Here is an 18,084-nt window from a genome sequence, read left to right on the forward strand (position 1 = left end):
AGGGGGTGAGTTCAACTAGATTCGCTATCCCTTTGTCATAAGAAAAGCATAAACGCTCGAAGAAAATTCAAGTTAGGGTAGAGGATACTGTAAAAACAAATCACAATGTTTAATAATATTACCAAATCAACTATTGATCGTCAGTCCCAATTCTTCCATGACCCAGCAACTAAGGTGGTAAAAGTGTGTGCGCGTTAAGATCTAACCCACAATCAACGTCTTCTGCAAAAGCAAAGGTAGCATTAGAGGAAGCAGTAGATTTGATCATCACATGAAACAACATCTGGCAGTCATCTGGCAGTCCCAAATTTGATAAGTCTAGTATCCAATCTCATTCTCTTCAAAACCCTTGTGAAAACACTAAAAACTTGCACGCGTGAAACACAAAGTGAAAGTGAGGAATGCTTCTTCTTTTTTTAATGTATAAGCCTCCTGTTGGTCAAAATTTCGACCAACACGGGGCTTACATGTAAAAAAAAGACTTTTTTTGCCTTAACATTCCAACCAACCTAAACTTATTTAGTTAATGGTTGAAATTTTTGGTAGAAAAATGAGGTTAAATGTGGTAGTATTAAACCAAAATTCGTAATACGCACAATAATTTGGTCCCAAGTGTGGCATGAAACTTGTCAAGTGTAGTAAAAAAAAACTATGTTATCCACAACTTCTTCGTGGCTTGTAAGTGTTGCAAGATAAATATGTCAAGGAATGGGAGACTTGTGAATAACAAACCCCTACACATTGTTGATTTTGAGATAGCTGAACGTTACCTAGTGAAGAACCAACCGTACCACCTAGTTAGGTAGGAGGAGAGGCAAGATAATTCGTGGTGGGAGGAATGGTCATTTTGCCTTCAGGATAAATGCATACTAACCCCCTCTTATTATGTTGTTGTTGATATGGAAGTGGATATTGTTGGTGTGAATGATGTTTTTGTGAGGTGGGATGATCATGGTGTGGTTGCTACTTATATAGATGTAGGTGTTGATGAAAATATTGTGGGGTTTGTTGATCATGATGTGGTGGGTATTGAAGAGATTGATATGGGTGTGGCAGATGTTGACGATCATGATTATGGTGTTGATGTTGAGGTACTAATTATTGTTGGCATGGGTTATGATGTTGCCCTTTCTGATCTTGGTGTTGGTGTTGATGTTCTCCTTGTTTGTCATTATATAAACATTGATCTTGCTTTGGCTGACGAAGGTTCAAATTTTCCTCTTGCTGCTCTTTCTTTTGTTTTTGTAAGTCATGTTCATGTTGATATTGGCATGAGTTTGGTTTTTCTTCCTTACATTCATTTCAGTGTTGTTGTTGCTGCTTCTCATCCTTATGTGTATTTTTCTCTTATTGATTTTGTTGTCAGTGTTGTTGATGCTCTTGGTATGGAAAGATTGGTTATTTTTGCTAACATTTGGGTCGGTTTGTCTCCTACTATTGACTTTGACATACATTTTGCTACTCTTGTTGATGTTGTTGCTCTTCCTTAATCTTTTGTGGCTGCTCTTCCTAGTAGTGTTGGGGATTTTGCTTCTCCTTTTGACTATCATGTGGGTGGTGGTGGTGTTGATCTTCTTGTTGTTGGGAACGTAAGACTTGGGAATGTGTAGGACGAGGAGGCGATGGTAGAGATATGTTGGAGATTATATTTTATGGCAGACTTGTAAGCTGGTACATAAGGTTCACACTACAAAAGATCCAGAGAGAAATAATTCAAAGGCATATACTATAATGAATGTCACAGAAAATAATAATATATGAGGAATGCCTATTAAAAAAAGGGAAGCAAAACAAATAGTCTAAGGTACATACCACAAAAACAACCAACTGTTTCTAAGGTACATGTATCATGCTTTAGATGAAAAGGTTCTTCCTTATTGTGATGGTATTATGACACAACTTCTAAAGAATCTGTATAGTTCCCAACTTCATCGATCACTAAAACCCCCAATATTTCCATACTTTGGAGATATTTCTCTTGCTATTGATGATAATTTTGAAAAGTATCTAAATTGTTCCATGAAAATAATTCAAGGAGTAGGAAAACTTTTTGTCACTCAGTTGGCCAAGATGATGAAATAGTTGATTATAACAATCAATTGAGAAATGGAATTTTTGAAGCATAGTCTGGAAATTTTCAAGACTTCAAGAATACAAAGCCTAAGCTTATGATGCAGGATCACATTGGAGAAGATACTTTTTTATGAATACTTTTTAATGATGAAATAGTTGATTATAACAATCAATTGAGAAATTGAACTTATACTTTTTTGGCTGGGCCTTCACGCTTATTATCAGCCTTTTATGTTTTAACTATTGGGTTGCAAGTTCCCTGTAAAACCTGTTTATCTAATAAAAAACAATCAATTGAGAAATGGAAATTTTGAAGCATAGTCTAGAAATTTTCAAGACTTCAAGAATACAAAGCCTAACCTTATGATACATGATCACATTGGAGAAGATAAATTTTTATGAGATAATGACTGGTTCTATTGACACAAGCTCTATTGTTTCACCAATTACACTTGCTCTTTTGGATGATAGTGGTTTGTATCAAGAAAAATACAGTATGTCCAAACAACTTGATTAGGGCCAACATAAGGAGATGATTTTGTTAGTTCTCCCTGTAATTAGTGGAATGTGGCTTGCCATTGTAATTATTCACATTCTTCAAGATGTACTTATAAGAGGGAGGTTGAAAGTTATTGTCCTATTGTAAGCTATAGTGGTAATTTTCCACAATGGGAATGCTACTTTCCTCAGCCCAATAAAGGTAGGCAATCTTCATTGGCAAATTATTGTACATATTTTGTAGCATATTCTAATGGTTCATGCACTGATAAAAACAATGCATGAACACATGACTATATGCCAAGAGAAATGTATGGACCTTATTCCAGGTGCATGGCAACATCCTTGGTTTGAGCAGGCTTTGTTTGAGGGACTCTAACACAAGAAAATGGTTGTTATCAGCATCAATGTCGAAACAAAACATTGGAAATTATTGTTGATGGTATATGGAAAGCATCCAAAATTTGGAGGAGCAATACTCTTTACTGGTTTTAATGGGAAGTTGTTATGGCCCCCTTATAATGAGCTTTGTGGGGATAATTCTTTGGCCCTACATGCACTAATACAAAAACAACAATATATTACTAAATAAACTACTAAAAATTGTAGATATGTGACTAATTTTGATCTCGTGACCAATGGTAATTTATTAGCAGACATTTATCTCTGAACCAAATTTATGACAAAACTATTTTAATCATTGATTTAGTCATTTATTGTTGTTACTTGGTAGTTTATTTGGTAATTTCAGTAATTTATTTGGTAGTTGATTTGGTTGTATACTTGGTAGTTTTTTGGGTAGTATATATGGTAGTATATATGGTAGTATATTTGGTAGTATATATGGTAGTATATTTGGTAATATATTTAGTATTTTATGTGGTAGTTTATTTAATCATTAATTTAGTCATATTAAGGCACAATGGAACTGAACCACCATCCTCCTACTTATAAAATAGGTGCTCTTCTATTGAGCTAGTACCCTTTAAAGAATAATGCAAAAAATTGACAAAGTTTTCTTCCCAACATTAGATCTACCATGATCATGGTCATTGTAACATGATAGACTTTTCTCAAACAACATAAATTTTAGTTATTATGAAAATCAATAATCTAAATCTTTATCAATAAGAATTCAACAATTTTAAATTCTTCTGTTCGAGCATTTTAAAATTATATTTCATCTCAATTATGCTTCTCTAAATTATTTTAGTGATAGACTCTTATAAAATATAATTTGCAGCACTTTGGCTACACACAAGTATTGTTTCTTGTGTTAACTTCTTAGAAAAAGATACAAATGATTATGCAATTTATGTCAAGAAAATAAGCCTTAGCAATAAATAAAAACATCAAACCCCATTATAAAGTCACATCAAACCAACATTTTTTTCTTTTCATAGTCTCTGCAATAATTGAGACTAGCTTGCATGCATTGCAAAAAATAGAGTCACTTGTTGTAATGACGAAATGTAATCACCATTATAATACCAATGTCAAGAGCATGCAAAAGTCATGTACAATGGATGTATAGAGGACATGTTGAATTGTGCCAATTCCTACCATGACCTAAGAGGTTATTTTTTGGGAGGAAATTTTTGTGAGGAAAAAACAAAAGACTACCAAAAAAATTGATCCAACATGCTTCAACTCCAAGAATGACAATGCAACCAAATTCCTTGTCCCTGTAATTCCATTGTTAGACAAGTCCAAACCCATTACAACAATTGAGATGTGAATGTGTTGAATAACATCTATTGAACCTTTGGCTCAATTAATTTTGTCGAAGACTTTGGAACTATATGTGGCAGAATAGTAAATATAATCAAAAAAAGAAAATATTAACTTCATATTTACACTTTGTATGAACAAAATTTTGAATTTCATTCAACATGGTTAGAAGGTGTAAATAGGGTTCATTAAAAATAAAAATTAAAAAAAAAGGTTCAAGAAATGTAAGCTTTGCCAAGACAAGATTCAGAACCTTGGTTAAATCATTATTAGGCTATTGAGAATATTAGGGACCATTAAAAAAGTCTCAACCTAAACATCTTGTATTACCAATAACTCCTTATCCCTCCATGCTACCACAACTAAACAATCCAGAGAAAGAACAACAATAGGACTAATTTGTTAGAAAACCCATGAATCTTGAAGCATGAAAATGTAGGAGTTGATGAAATCCAACTCCGCAGTGCGCAAAGATCACCTACATGCAAATAGCTTGCTGAAGAGAAACCAAAGGAGCAAGAGCTTGAAGCGAACAATGCAAGAGAAAATATTTCACAATAGGAAAATGAAATTGTTATATGAATGAATTAATTTACAATGAGAGAGAGACCGAATATAAAGGTCTCAAGGAAACTTGTAGAACAAGTTGGAAAGTGGTAGAAGATAAGGTTGAAAACTAAGCACATGTCCACAAAAAGGTGGAACATGCTAGAAGGGAACAAACTCTCGTGTTGTCAACAACTCATCACTACAGCTATTAACTACATGCATTAACCTAAGTAAGCTTAAGTAAAAGAATAAATAAATAATTATTAATTATTTACTCTAAAAGAAAATTAACAAGAAATATAGATTTCAAAATGAAAGATGATATCTTACCTTTGCAAGTGACAACTTTACCAGTTGTTTCTGCAAGAGACAATGGAACTTTGCCATCTCTACTCTGAAAATTCTTGCTAAAAGAATCAATTTATATTCCACTATCTATCTCCATTCTCCAAACAACAAAAAGGAAGAAATATTTTTTCTTCTCTTCTAATTGCTTAACCTTAAAATATTTTCTTTACCAATATTCTAAGCCCATGGACATAGAATTTCTAATCAATATGTTGGACGGAGATAAAGCATAGAAGAAAAAGAAGGATAATAATCCATTGATATTATTCTTCGGCAATCAAATATTCAGATCAAACTAATTAGCATAAGCACTCATTGAAAGAGCAAAAATCAACATTCAAGAGGAAAATGACATCAAATCAAATCCGTTTAACTTACAACAAGGGACTGAAAACATTGTCATACCACCGCCTCAATAAGAAACTCTTATCATGAACGAAAATAATTGCAATTCATGTAGCAACGACTAAGAATAAAAAAGTCAAAGGAAGCAATCTTAAGTTAGCAATCAAGTGAAAATAAGAAGTGAACAAACTAATAATAAACAACAAAGGTAATTAGAGTTGTTAACAGACATGGAAAGGTGCAATCAACGAAAAGGAATAGGTGAAATTTTAAATTATGGTAAAGGCCAAGAAACATTTTATAGGACTGAGACAATTCATCCCAAAGACATTTTAGGAAATTTTTAAGGGATCAACCATATAATTTTAAATTCAATATAAATATGATGTATCAACTATTACTAATTTTCTAAGTAGTAGCACTAAATAATCTCTAGGATTTTTACATCTTCCTTCTTATGAGGAATGAGTTTTTCTCTAAATCTTCTAATGCTAAAAAAATTAGTATAATTAAATAAAAAATATTATAGATCATTAAATCGATTATAATTTGGATATTATTTTTATCTAATAAATTTATATAACAAATCCCAACTTCAGAGTAAATATCAATAACCAAATTAAATATATATAGATATATAGTCTAATTAGCCCTTCTAACTTAATTAACATTTAATTTATAAAACAATTCACATTCTATTTCTAACTAGATTAATTTAGTTCTTAACCAAAATTAGTCCAAGTCTCATTCTACATTATAGAAAATTAATACTCTATATTCTCCTAACAACTAAACATATATTATCTATTTATCTAAATTTGTTTTTAACTATTATAAATTACAAGTTCTTATACTAAGATAAAGTAAAAAATAACATCTTATTTGAAAGATATAAAATATCTCATTAATGGGATAGATTCTTAGAATCTTACTAATAAGAAAGAAAGGATAATACTTTATTTAGAAAGAAGATATAAAGCTCACTTAGGATTTAGAAAGTGGTTATACTTTTAAACTTAGATTATATGGTTAAGCCTCTAAGTAAATAATAAATAACATTAGCATTAATATTCAATAATATTCAATTCTACAGAAAACAATGTGTGAGTTCATACTTTCACGGTGCAAACTTATATATTAATCTAGTTATTGCTAACATATGCACTTGTATGTCTTGGGATTAATAGCATAGTAAGAGAAGGTCTTTCTTCAAATTCTAATCACTAATTCTAAAGATAACTTAGAGAACAATTTCAACATTACATAATAATATTGTTTACTTGAAATAATTCTTGATCCTAAGACTCGTGACTTAGCTATCTATCATTATGGAGATGTGAAAACATGGAGACGATTGTTGGAGTTAATATATTTTTACAGAATATATTATGACAATTTGAACCTCCATACATCTCCATTGGGGATAGTGTATATATCAAGTCTGTGCAAGGAGTTCAAGACTAATAGGATGAGATAAATATACTGGAAATCAAATGCTCATACCAAAGATTATAATGCAAGATTTTTTCCAAATAAAACACTCAATAGACGTAGCTCCAAGAGTTGATCAAATAATCTTATAAGAAGGAGAATTCAATCAATCTTCCAACACTCAACTTGCAATCACTAAAATTCTCTTTTTTCCACTTGCAAACCTTCCTCATTTGTTGAATGTTATTCGACCCCACATAATCGCCACTCTATTCCTCTCTAATATCCAATTGGCTCCTCCCAACCTACTTAAGAAAAAATAAAACTGAAAACTACTCAAGAAACTAGCCAAAATATTCAGTAAAGAAATTGCAAGTGAATATTTAATTGGATTTTTTATAAAATATTATAGCAAACCTGTATTCCATCCAAGCTACAATGTATAGATCTTGGAGGTACATGTAGTATCCAGAGGGAGGAGATGGATCCATTCCAGGATAGTATGTGCCCCAACTACTTTCTATTGAATTTGATTCTATAGTGACATATATGTTTGTCCCCTCTTGTAGTAAACCTTCGACAATGCTTCCACTATCATATGCTTAGATATAAATTACCTAAATGATGAAATGCCTTTCATTAATTTTCAAGAAAAAGACAATAGAGACAAAAAAATTCTCTAAATAAAGCTCTAAAGGCTAGAAGATTCATTTACTAGAAATTAATTTGCTTTGTTTGGAAGGTATTATGTATTTTTTAGAGGACATAATGTAAATGGATAGAAACACTAACCATTTGATAGTTGTGTTGGATGGTTGTAGCAAAGAAAATATAATACATGAAATAACTTCTGGAGCAAAGCATATGCATCCAATCTAAACTCTATTACTAAGGGAGTGTAGCCAAAAATTTAGTGTCAGCTAGAATAACACACTGATTTCTATGTAGGATCTAGTGGCATGCTTCTTCTTTAAGAAATCTACAAAATCTATTGCAAAAAAAAGCACCTGAAAGCATTCCCATAAGTCACTGCACCAATTACATAAGTAGGTCTCCAAGGGCATCAAACTTAAAATGGAACACCAATATTATAGAGATTTTATTTGGCAAGATTAATCTTTCAAAATTGCATATATAGTCTAAGTCATGGATAAAAACATTACAAAGACTTGTACCAAGCATTTTTTTGATTTTATGAAAGAAAAAAAAATCAAACCCTTTAGCAGAGAACGGAGTAGGAAATAAATCACTAGAGATAAACTATGTTTTAGACTCCAAATAATAGTTATATAATTTTTTATATGTTCAATCAACTTATATAATCATTTGAATTCTCGTTTTATAACAATTATAAGGATTTGATTGCTCATCAGTTACTTTTTCTTTCTAAGATTAGGACCATAGAGGCCATCCTATTTTTAGTTTAAGTTATAATTCATCTTATATTAATTTGCATAACAACTAATTTAAAATAACACTCTGAAGTGCCCTCATCAAAGTCTTTTTTGTTATTAATTCTAAGAGGACATTTTTCTTGTTTTGAGAGCACAACTCATTCTGTGATCACATCAAAAAAAATGGAAAAGATTCGTTGCATGTCACCCTTTTCATTTGTTTGGTACCTTAGAAATTTAGATCCAATCATGTTATTAGACCCCACAAATAGACAACTAGAAAATTATACTTTTTCTAAAGGTGGAGAGCTTAAGAATGATCACTTCATTAACTTATACTATGTAGTTATTTTCCAAGTGCACCTTTTTCCCTTTTCATGTAGTTGTACTCATGATTTTTTTTTTTTTTCAATTGCTTTCTAACCAAGCTCTTGGAAGCCTCATAAAGTTTGCATGTTTTGAATCAAAAGACTAAGAAATAGTATGAGAGCAAAGTTGTAAACATAACATGATTTGACTTAGTGAACTAGGAAGTAATAAACCTGCCAAGAACCCCTAGTCCTCCATGGTCACTATAGAAAAATAAGATATGGGCATTAGGGCCACTATTAATGACCTTCCCACTCTCACTTTCTACAAAGTCCTTATCTCTGAGGATTACAATGAACAAGTTCTCTATGTTCACATCCCTTCCTGTGTAGTCCTGAATGAAATGAAAACAAACAATTAGAGAAAATGCAATCTTAAATGATACCATATGTAAGTCAAATGGGCAAACCTTGGAAGATAGTCTCATAAAGAAAAGAGCAATCATGATTATGAGGTCACATGGGTAGACTTATGAGACAAACTTAAGAAAAAGAAAAATAAAGTAAACTTGTAAAAGTAGATTCACTTGAGGGATGCTTGCATACAAACCTTGACCTTCAGGATGATTGATGTAATCCACAATTGAGGATTACAAATATTATTTTCTATGTCATCATACATGAAAACAAAAATATTATCCTCTTTCAGTCCCCCTTTTTAAGAATTTGATATACAAGACAAACATTAGCCTACAAAACCAATCATTCAATCCTCAGCAAAATAATTTTTTTGGGTCCATGGTATGATTTTTGGCACACTTAAAAGCTACTATAACACTTAATTAGGCATAAAATGATCTACTATTTGTAGTTTGATATAAGTTATAATTCCCTGATATATATGATTGGATTTATTGAATAAAATCCCAAGGATTGATTTAAAGCAACCAAGGAATTTGATTATCCACCTTTATAGCCATTGACTAAAGTGTATTAGGTAACAAATATATTATTATAGAAATTGAAATAGAAAATTTAGATCTATATGCATAATTCTAAAGTACCCATATTGCTACATCTCTTTAATTCTTGTGCTATTTGTTACCTATAATTAAATTTGTGCTTGTCATTAATTCACTGGCAAATTCATGTGAAATAAGGAAAAAGATGCCTTAATTGCATCAAATGTTCCATATAATCAATAACATTGTTATTCCACATAGACGTGTCTCTTTTTTTCTAGTAAATATATGAACAAATCTATAGATCTATTGGATATTATCTAGTTTTATCTTTCTTTACACAATACTGCCCTCTAAAGGCTAACTGGACTATGAGATATTCCATATAAAAGATGAGATAAGGAGTCCAAGCTCTATTTGCAACCAAACCAAAGAGAGTGATAGAAATCTTAGTGTAAAGTTGGAAACTAGTTTAGTAGGCAAGCATCAGAGCAAACAGAGAATAAGCAAAGTAAATGGAAACAAAAGCATTAAGACTACTTAGACTATAGATAGTATGTGAATAGTGACACATTTCTCCTTACTATAAGTATCATCTACAAAGATTTAAAACTAAAATGTTCAATGAAAGCCCCATTTAATTAACTCTTATTTTCATGTGAAATTATTATATTTTATTTGAAACCAAAGAACATTGATAACACATGAGCTACATAAATGAAGCACAACTAGAAAATAGAAGGGCCTTGAACTGGATTAATTCACCTTGTAAAACATGACTTACAAGTATTTAATCAAGTCTTGAAAAAATAAAGAGCAAAGAAAGAAAATAATTTATGGGAAAGAATTCGATAAATTTCTTTCAAATGACATCTTTAGAACTGCAGTCCAAAACTATACATTTTAAAATGTAAAATGCACATTATTTGGAGCTTCTAGGATAACCCAGTGCCTCAACATACCATAAATGAGTTCCAAAAAGAGGTTAAACCATGCCAAAGGAAATTAAAAGCAATAAAAATATAGTAAGGCATGTTATAGCCAAAAAAGGATGTAATCCAGTAGCTCATTTTTTCATGATGTGTTTGAAGACAATAGAATGGAAAAATCAAATGATCATCAATAATCTCTTTCATGACCACAAAAATTATCATGTTATAGAGTAGCCATTCTAAGGAAAATAGCGATCTCAAGGAACCAGTTGTAAGCCCACACTAACAAAGTATTATCTTACAAACTATTATTATAATAGATACTATTGTTGCTAGATTTTGTAAAACCCAAATGTAGAGCCTCCTTGCTAAGTTGCATAGACTAGAAATGCATTCCACAAATGGAGGTGGATCTTGTAAATTTATCTAAATAGAGATCTATATGTAATAATTTTCAGTCCTATTGGAAATGAACTCTTCTCTCTTGATACCATCTTCAATCTAAAAATTGGAAGCTTGCTCAAGTCTTCCTTCACTTGAACTTTGTTGAAATCCCAATGTATTACTTATCTATGGAGGGTATATTAAACTTAGAAGTTCATGTTTCTTGATGCACATATCAAGAGTCAAATAGTAATTATTGAGAAGCAAATATATTCTTTCTAGACCAATTTCAAGTGATTTTTTCTCATTGCTTGGTCGATTATTTGAATCTATTCACACTTTACTAAGTGAATATTCTTCTTCCACAATTCCACTGTACTTACATGAAGCATGTAAGTTTAGATTTGAAGGAAAAATAACTTAATTTTGTCAATAAACATGAGAATTTGTAAGCCCATTCTTGCATATTGAAGCTAGAGTTTCCCAAATGAGTTCATTCATAAAGTTAGATTGCATATCAGATTCCTTTGTCTTAAAATTGTGGACATCTTTTGGCCAATTCAAAAAATTGTGCTTCTTGACTGCATTGTCTATTTCTTTGTGATGTTGTGTCACAAGTGTCTTGAATCTGTGTTTGACAATAATAAAAACAATCTAGGTGCAACACGATTCATGTTTGGGCCCTGTTCCACTAGGAGGTTGAGTACAAACAATACACATGCATCCTAGTCTATGTCAAGGGTGCTTTTTGTGGGACTAGTCAAGAAAGATGATGCCATATTGTCCACAAGAGTGGCAGTGTCTAATACACCCAAACCAGAAAAGATCCCAATGTCTACGTGACTTTGAGAAACCATTTTCCTCTTTTTGTCTTGCAGGAAAAGTTCTAGATCTCCAAATCTCATTTTAGAAGGTCCATACAAGGGAAACCTATGTTGCTTCTTATGAAAACTTGTTCTCTTTCCAAATATTGGAGGTTCCTTGTACTCTTCAAACTAAAGCACTTCAATGACAACAACACTTGGGGTTACTACTAAAGGAGGGTTAAATAAGTCTTAAGCTTTGTCCCATGTTACTTTCAAATCTAATTCATCTTCTCTATCTGTCCATAACCTTTTCCTTTTTATACCAAGGTTATGGATCTTCATTTTATACCCAGGAAATAATGATTGGAAAAGTTTTCTTTATTTTGATTTGCATCAAGTACCATCAATTTTATACTATGTATAATCTGCATCTAAATGACTGAACTGAGAGATAAGCTCCTCCTTCATTGAATATTTTTTTTGCTTCCCATGATGATATAGGCTTACATATACAATAGTGTTTGTAGACATGTTTTCATTTACTCCACAGTTTGAAAATCTATTGGGAGATGCCTCATTCCCAAATTTTGAAGGTTGACCATCCAAGATATGGCTACCACTCTTTCTAGCACAGAGGCTACATTCAATCCTTTCATCATCAAAATGCATGAATAAATTGAAAGAAGAAATGCACCCACGTTGAGCAAGCTTTTAACACATCTTGCAAGTCCTCCAACCATCATCATCTAAGAGAAATATTTCACAAAATATCATTTTCTCAAAGGCAAATCCACAAGAATCACAAAGATCAGTGAATTTTCCCAAACAAAGGACCCATATGCTTCACCACTTGCCTCAATGCGGCAATACATTTTCTATCATAGAAAACTTTCTTAGTTATCGGGTTCGAACCCTAATGTATAGATTCGAGTCTTGGTTTGCACGGGCTCGAGTTTGCGCCTAGGTTCACTGCGGGTCCGAATAGGGTCCTTCATTTGCATTGTAATGCATATAGATATACTCACAAACCCACCCATGAACACAAATGGGAAAAAAAATTGTCCAAACCCTGAACTCGAATCCATCCCCAAACCAGAATCTACAACTCAGAAAACTTTAGTTGCCACCATTGCAACTCAAGTTTCTTCATTGCTTCACAATTATTGTTGTATGCTGAGAATACATGAAATTAATAATTGTTGCCTTTAGCATTGCGCCATGTCAAAAAACATTCCCTCAAATGGGTGTGTGAGTATTGCTCATGATAACCATGAAGAAGAAACATGAACTGATTACCTAGTAAGTACTTTCAAGATCCCTATACTTTCTAAATTTGTATTAGGGATTATGATTTCTATATGTAAATATTTTCCTTATCCATTTAATCAGCTCTTAATCACTATATACTTGAGTAATTCCTAAAATAGGATATCATAGGCTGCTCATATTTAAATTTTATTTCAAGGATTTATACCTAGAATATGTTATAAAAGATTCAAATATTTACCAGTTGAAGTCATCAAGATTGAGTAAGTCCTAAATTTTACTATTGTGGATCACTTAATATTTAACCATATGCTGCAATTTTCACGGATTTGGACATACAAATTGCTGCAAAAGTCTACATTATTTTATGCTTGAAGTTATAGTGACTAGGTGATAAAACAAACTATATAGGAAGGATTTTTTGTGCAACTTTACTTGAGTGTTGTTGCAAACCAAAGATCTACTAACGTGTTTGAAATTTCATAGCAAATAGCATGTAGAGTGATATAATTAACTTACAAATAAAATTAAGAAATCATAAAAAATCAAGAGTACCTTGTTGTGGCTGCAAAGTAGCACTTGCAATGCAGAACTAGAATTAAGAATCCTAATGGTCCCTACTCATAATCCATAGAAAATGTAGGTTTGGTTGACTGCAATTTGTCATCTGACTAAAAGAAATGGATTAAAACTATGCTTCTTAATAGACCAAACCTCAAATTGAGGCTTCACCACCCCATGCAAGTGATAATCAATATTATGTACTACATGCTTTCCCACAAAATTCCAAACATGAGAAAGCTTACTATTGGGAAGCCTGCTAGGTGGGGGCTATGGTAGAGTCGTAGGAATGGTGGACACAAATATTGAGGGAGAAACAAAGTTAGTGACCATGAGACTGTGGGTAGTGCTCAGGGCGTCCAATGAAAACTCAATATTTCATTGCAAAGGAAACGAAAATGAAAATAATAAAGGCACATTACTGTTGTTTATGTTGTTAATGTCTAAATTGAGGGTACTAAGAAGGGTCATTAAGTGTGCAAGATCCAAAGGAGGATTTGTAATGGGGGAGGGAAAAAGTGGTATAGAGAGTTGTGTTAACCAGATTGGTTTGGCAAGCTAGTATAAGGGTGAGGATTCAGTGAGCTAAGGCTAGGGTTATAATGGTAGAGATACTACTATTGCTACTATTGGGATGGAAAGGAAAATGAGGCGGCAGAATATAGAGGGTATTGATATGGTGGGTATGTAGCTGAAGGGGATGACATCATGACATTAGGATGGATTCCTAGAAGAATTTATGTATGTTGAAATAGCTTGCTAGTGTACTTGTCAAGCCCGATCTAGGGCTTTTTCCAGTGCTTCTCTGCTACCTGTCGAGACTAATCTAGGGATTTTTGAGTGCTTCTCTGATAAGAATTATGGGAGTTCTCGCCATGGTTGTGATGCGAGAGTCTAGAAATTGAGGAAGAAAGATGTATAGCTTGGAGAAATTAACAATGGAGGTATGATGTGCATTAAAAAAACATCTAAGAAACTTCACAGAATGATGAAAACTTTTGACTTGGTTTCCAAAATCACTAAAATTACAAACTAAGGAATAGGGAAATTTTGTGTTTAAGAGAATGTTTTCTCATTATATGTTACCTTTCTATATTTTTAGTTTAAATATAAATTTATTAAGGTAATGTGTTTATATGATTTTGTTTTATATATATATAATTTTAAAAAAAAAATTAAAACTAATAAATATTGATTAAATGTAATTATTATTCCATTTATTTATAATTCAAAATAAATATTGAAACATGTAAAGGTGTGCATGCATAGTTAAGAAAGGCATATTTTCAAATTTGCATCAAGTTTTGTTGAAAATTCTTAATGACAAGCATCTAGTTAATGATGTTTAAATGCAAGCTAAAAGGTAATAATTGATTGTCACTTGACAAAATATCTATTATCCAAATCCCTTTTTCTATACTTCATAGTTTATGTACTCCATTTACTTATATATATATATATATATATATATATATATATATATATATATATATATATATATATATATATATATATATATATATATATATATATATATATATATATATATATATATATATATATATATATATATATATATATATATATATATATAATAAGTTGAGAGATATCCTTCTCGAGGCGCCTATTTTCATAATCCCATATTTTTCATCACATATTTATGTGAGTCTAAGAGGTGTGACGAAATGATTTGAGACTCTTGATCTGCCTCATTTTTACTTCCATTTCTTCTTTGTAATTTTCACAATTTTAATTATATTTAGTCTATTTCTATTTTGTTTTTTTGACATGTAAATGCATGTCAATTTTTTTTCAAAATGGAAAATGTTTATATTGAAGATTGCTACCACTATAGAAAGCCTCTCGGCTTAATTACTTTGTAAATGGAAACTAAGATTTACAATTATTAAATATATTTTTATATTACTTAATATTCTTAAAACATGGTAAATTTATATTTTTCATTATGATGGTGTAATTACCATTTGTCAATTCATGTACTATAAAAAATAGGTAAATATTAACTTTTTAAATACACAATGGGAAATGCATTTTTTTGCTTTGAAAGAGAATTGAAATGTGATTTTATTTTTTGAGACCCTTTTGAGGAGATTCATCAAAAAAGGGAGTTGTTTTTTTTAATGTACTTAATTAAAGGAGAGGGTTTTCGTTCTTTTGTAATAGTTGCTTGGGTACTCACAAATCAATTTTGAGACAATTTGTCATTAGTTGGTGTCTTTTTTAGTTCATTATCAATTAGTGTCTTTTTGAGTTTATCCTCATTCAACATCTGTCTGAGTTTATTATTTCTTGTTGTCCTTGTGAGTTCATTATTGAGTGCAATAGGTGCTTTTTGTACACCAAACAACCCAGGTGGCCAAATGGCCTTCTTAGGTAGGGTTCCTATGAAGGAAATTAAGCTCTAGATGCATTATGATTAAATTTAAAAGAAGAGATATTATATGAATAATAGCCATTTATACTTGTCAATTACAAAAATTAAGTATCATTCATTAGAATGTATTAATAAGATAAAAAAATCATCGATCATTCATTTAGTCATTTTTTGGGGTGACTAATTATTAGTGACCAATTATTTATCCATTTATTTGATCACTTATTTAGTCACTCGTCTTTTTCTAACCTTGTGATTTTACCTCGTGATCAAATTAGTCATTTATTTAGTCACTTCTACTTATAAATTGTAAAACTTTACTAGAATTTGATTACTTTCAATCACGTGACTAAAGTTTTTAGTTGTGTGACTAAATTTTTTAGTCACATAGTCATTTATTTTCCAAAATTCTACTAGTGATGGTCAATGCCCAAATTCATGTAAGTATAATGGGGAGTACATTGGTGGAAAATGTCACTACTTTCTAGGATTTATTAGCAATGATTGTGGAACAAGAACTTGCCCTACATTGGGCATTGAACATGCATATCAAATGGAGTCAGTGACTGTGAATTGGGTTTAATAGGAGTAGACTATTCAACTATTGGTTGTGATGAATAATGAAACCTACATGGAGGTGTTTGTGATAATGATGTTTGTGATTTTAGGTGCTTTGGTTATGCATGATATACTTGTCAAAGTAGAAGTGTTCTATTTTCAAATCTCTCAACCCATGGGGATGTCATGGTATGGGATGTAGGAGGTCAACATTGTGCTCCAAGAAAACCAAGTAGTCTACAATAGTTAGAAGAAGATGTTGTTATGCCAAACTATAACATGATGATACCAGGTAGCCACATGTTGTTTGGCATAACTAGATGTATATTGATTGAGAGCTTGCTTTCAGACACTCCTAGCATTCCATAATATTCTAAGGTTTCTATATGTTGCCTCTACATCAAATGCATATGATAAAGTATATATTGCAATAGATAACAAATTAGATTTAGCAACATCTCAAAAGAGGCCACAAGGAATGAACATGAAAGGACTTCTCAATCAAGGAATCCTTCATTATCTAACCAAGGTCACTAAATTCACACACAATGCAGATAGTAGTGAGTTTTTGCAAAATATTGTGCCTATGGAATTCAATCATATTCCTATGTAGGCTTGAAAACTAAATAATATGTTTAGAGACCTATACATTAGGAAAATCTTATAAGCCTCCAAGTGCTACTATATTCACATTTATGCTGAAATTTGTATTAACCAAGTACTAACAAAACCTACCTTCCTATTCTATAGCTTTAATTGGTAATTGAGTAACAAGTAGGAGTTAAAGGTAGTGAGATAAGAATATTTGTAGCGTGTTGAAATAAAACAATATATAGAGGAACATGAACTCCTCAATATATCAAGCAATTTGGGAAGCAAATGAAGACCAAAATGTGTTCCTAATTCAATGCCCATTCTTATTGATGACCATCACTATGATAACACAACCTTTCATACTATAAATATTAATTACAGAGTTGGAAAGAATGCATTTTTTAACAACATGATGTTAACATCAGAAGAGATGAGGTGCATAGTTTAACTATTTTTACTTAACAATTATCAAGAAAATCATATGTATTTTTGAGAAATTGATGAACTTAAAAACATAAACACAAATATGATTCGAATCATGAATAATAAACCCATCTTTGATTGTAGAAAAATTAAAGAAAAGTCACAAATTGGTGTTGTTCCTAATTTTATCATTGAAAAAAGTGCAATTTCGCAAAACATTGTTGACTGTGACAACTGACCCTATTCTCTCACTTCTTTTTAGTCTATTTGCATTAAAATTATAGGTTTGGAAAATTTCAATTCTTCCTTGTTGGTGGGATTTGTATGGGATTGACTCATGCATGCTATACATTTTGCTTTTTATTTTTGTATGATGATGGTCAAGGGCTTCTTTCCCTCACCGTGACAGGTTGCCTATGCATTAAAACTATGGTTATGGGAATGAGAGTTTCTATTAATCAAGCTAAATCACTTATAAGCATGGAAATAACATGGAAATAGTTTGATTTAACTTTTAAGGGATTGT

General features: G+C 31.5%; 1 pseudogene; it reads left to right on the forward strand.

Annotated features, from left to right (window-relative positions):
• The first annotated feature begins 2,443 nt into the window (after window positions 1-2,443).
• Window positions 2,444-16,910, forward strand: LOC149551501 (uncharacterized; annotated as a pseudogene).
• The last annotated feature ends 1,174 nt before the right edge of the window (window positions 16,911-18,084 follow it).

Source organism: Cupressus sempervirens, chromosome 6, assembly GCF_028749045.1.
Source record: "Cupressus sempervirens isolate cs-2001-9-10 chromosome 6, ASM2874904v1, whole genome shotgun sequence".
In the NCBI taxonomy this organism is placed as follows: domain Eukaryota; kingdom Viridiplantae; phylum Streptophyta; class Pinopsida; order Cupressales; family Cupressaceae; genus Cupressus; species Cupressus sempervirens.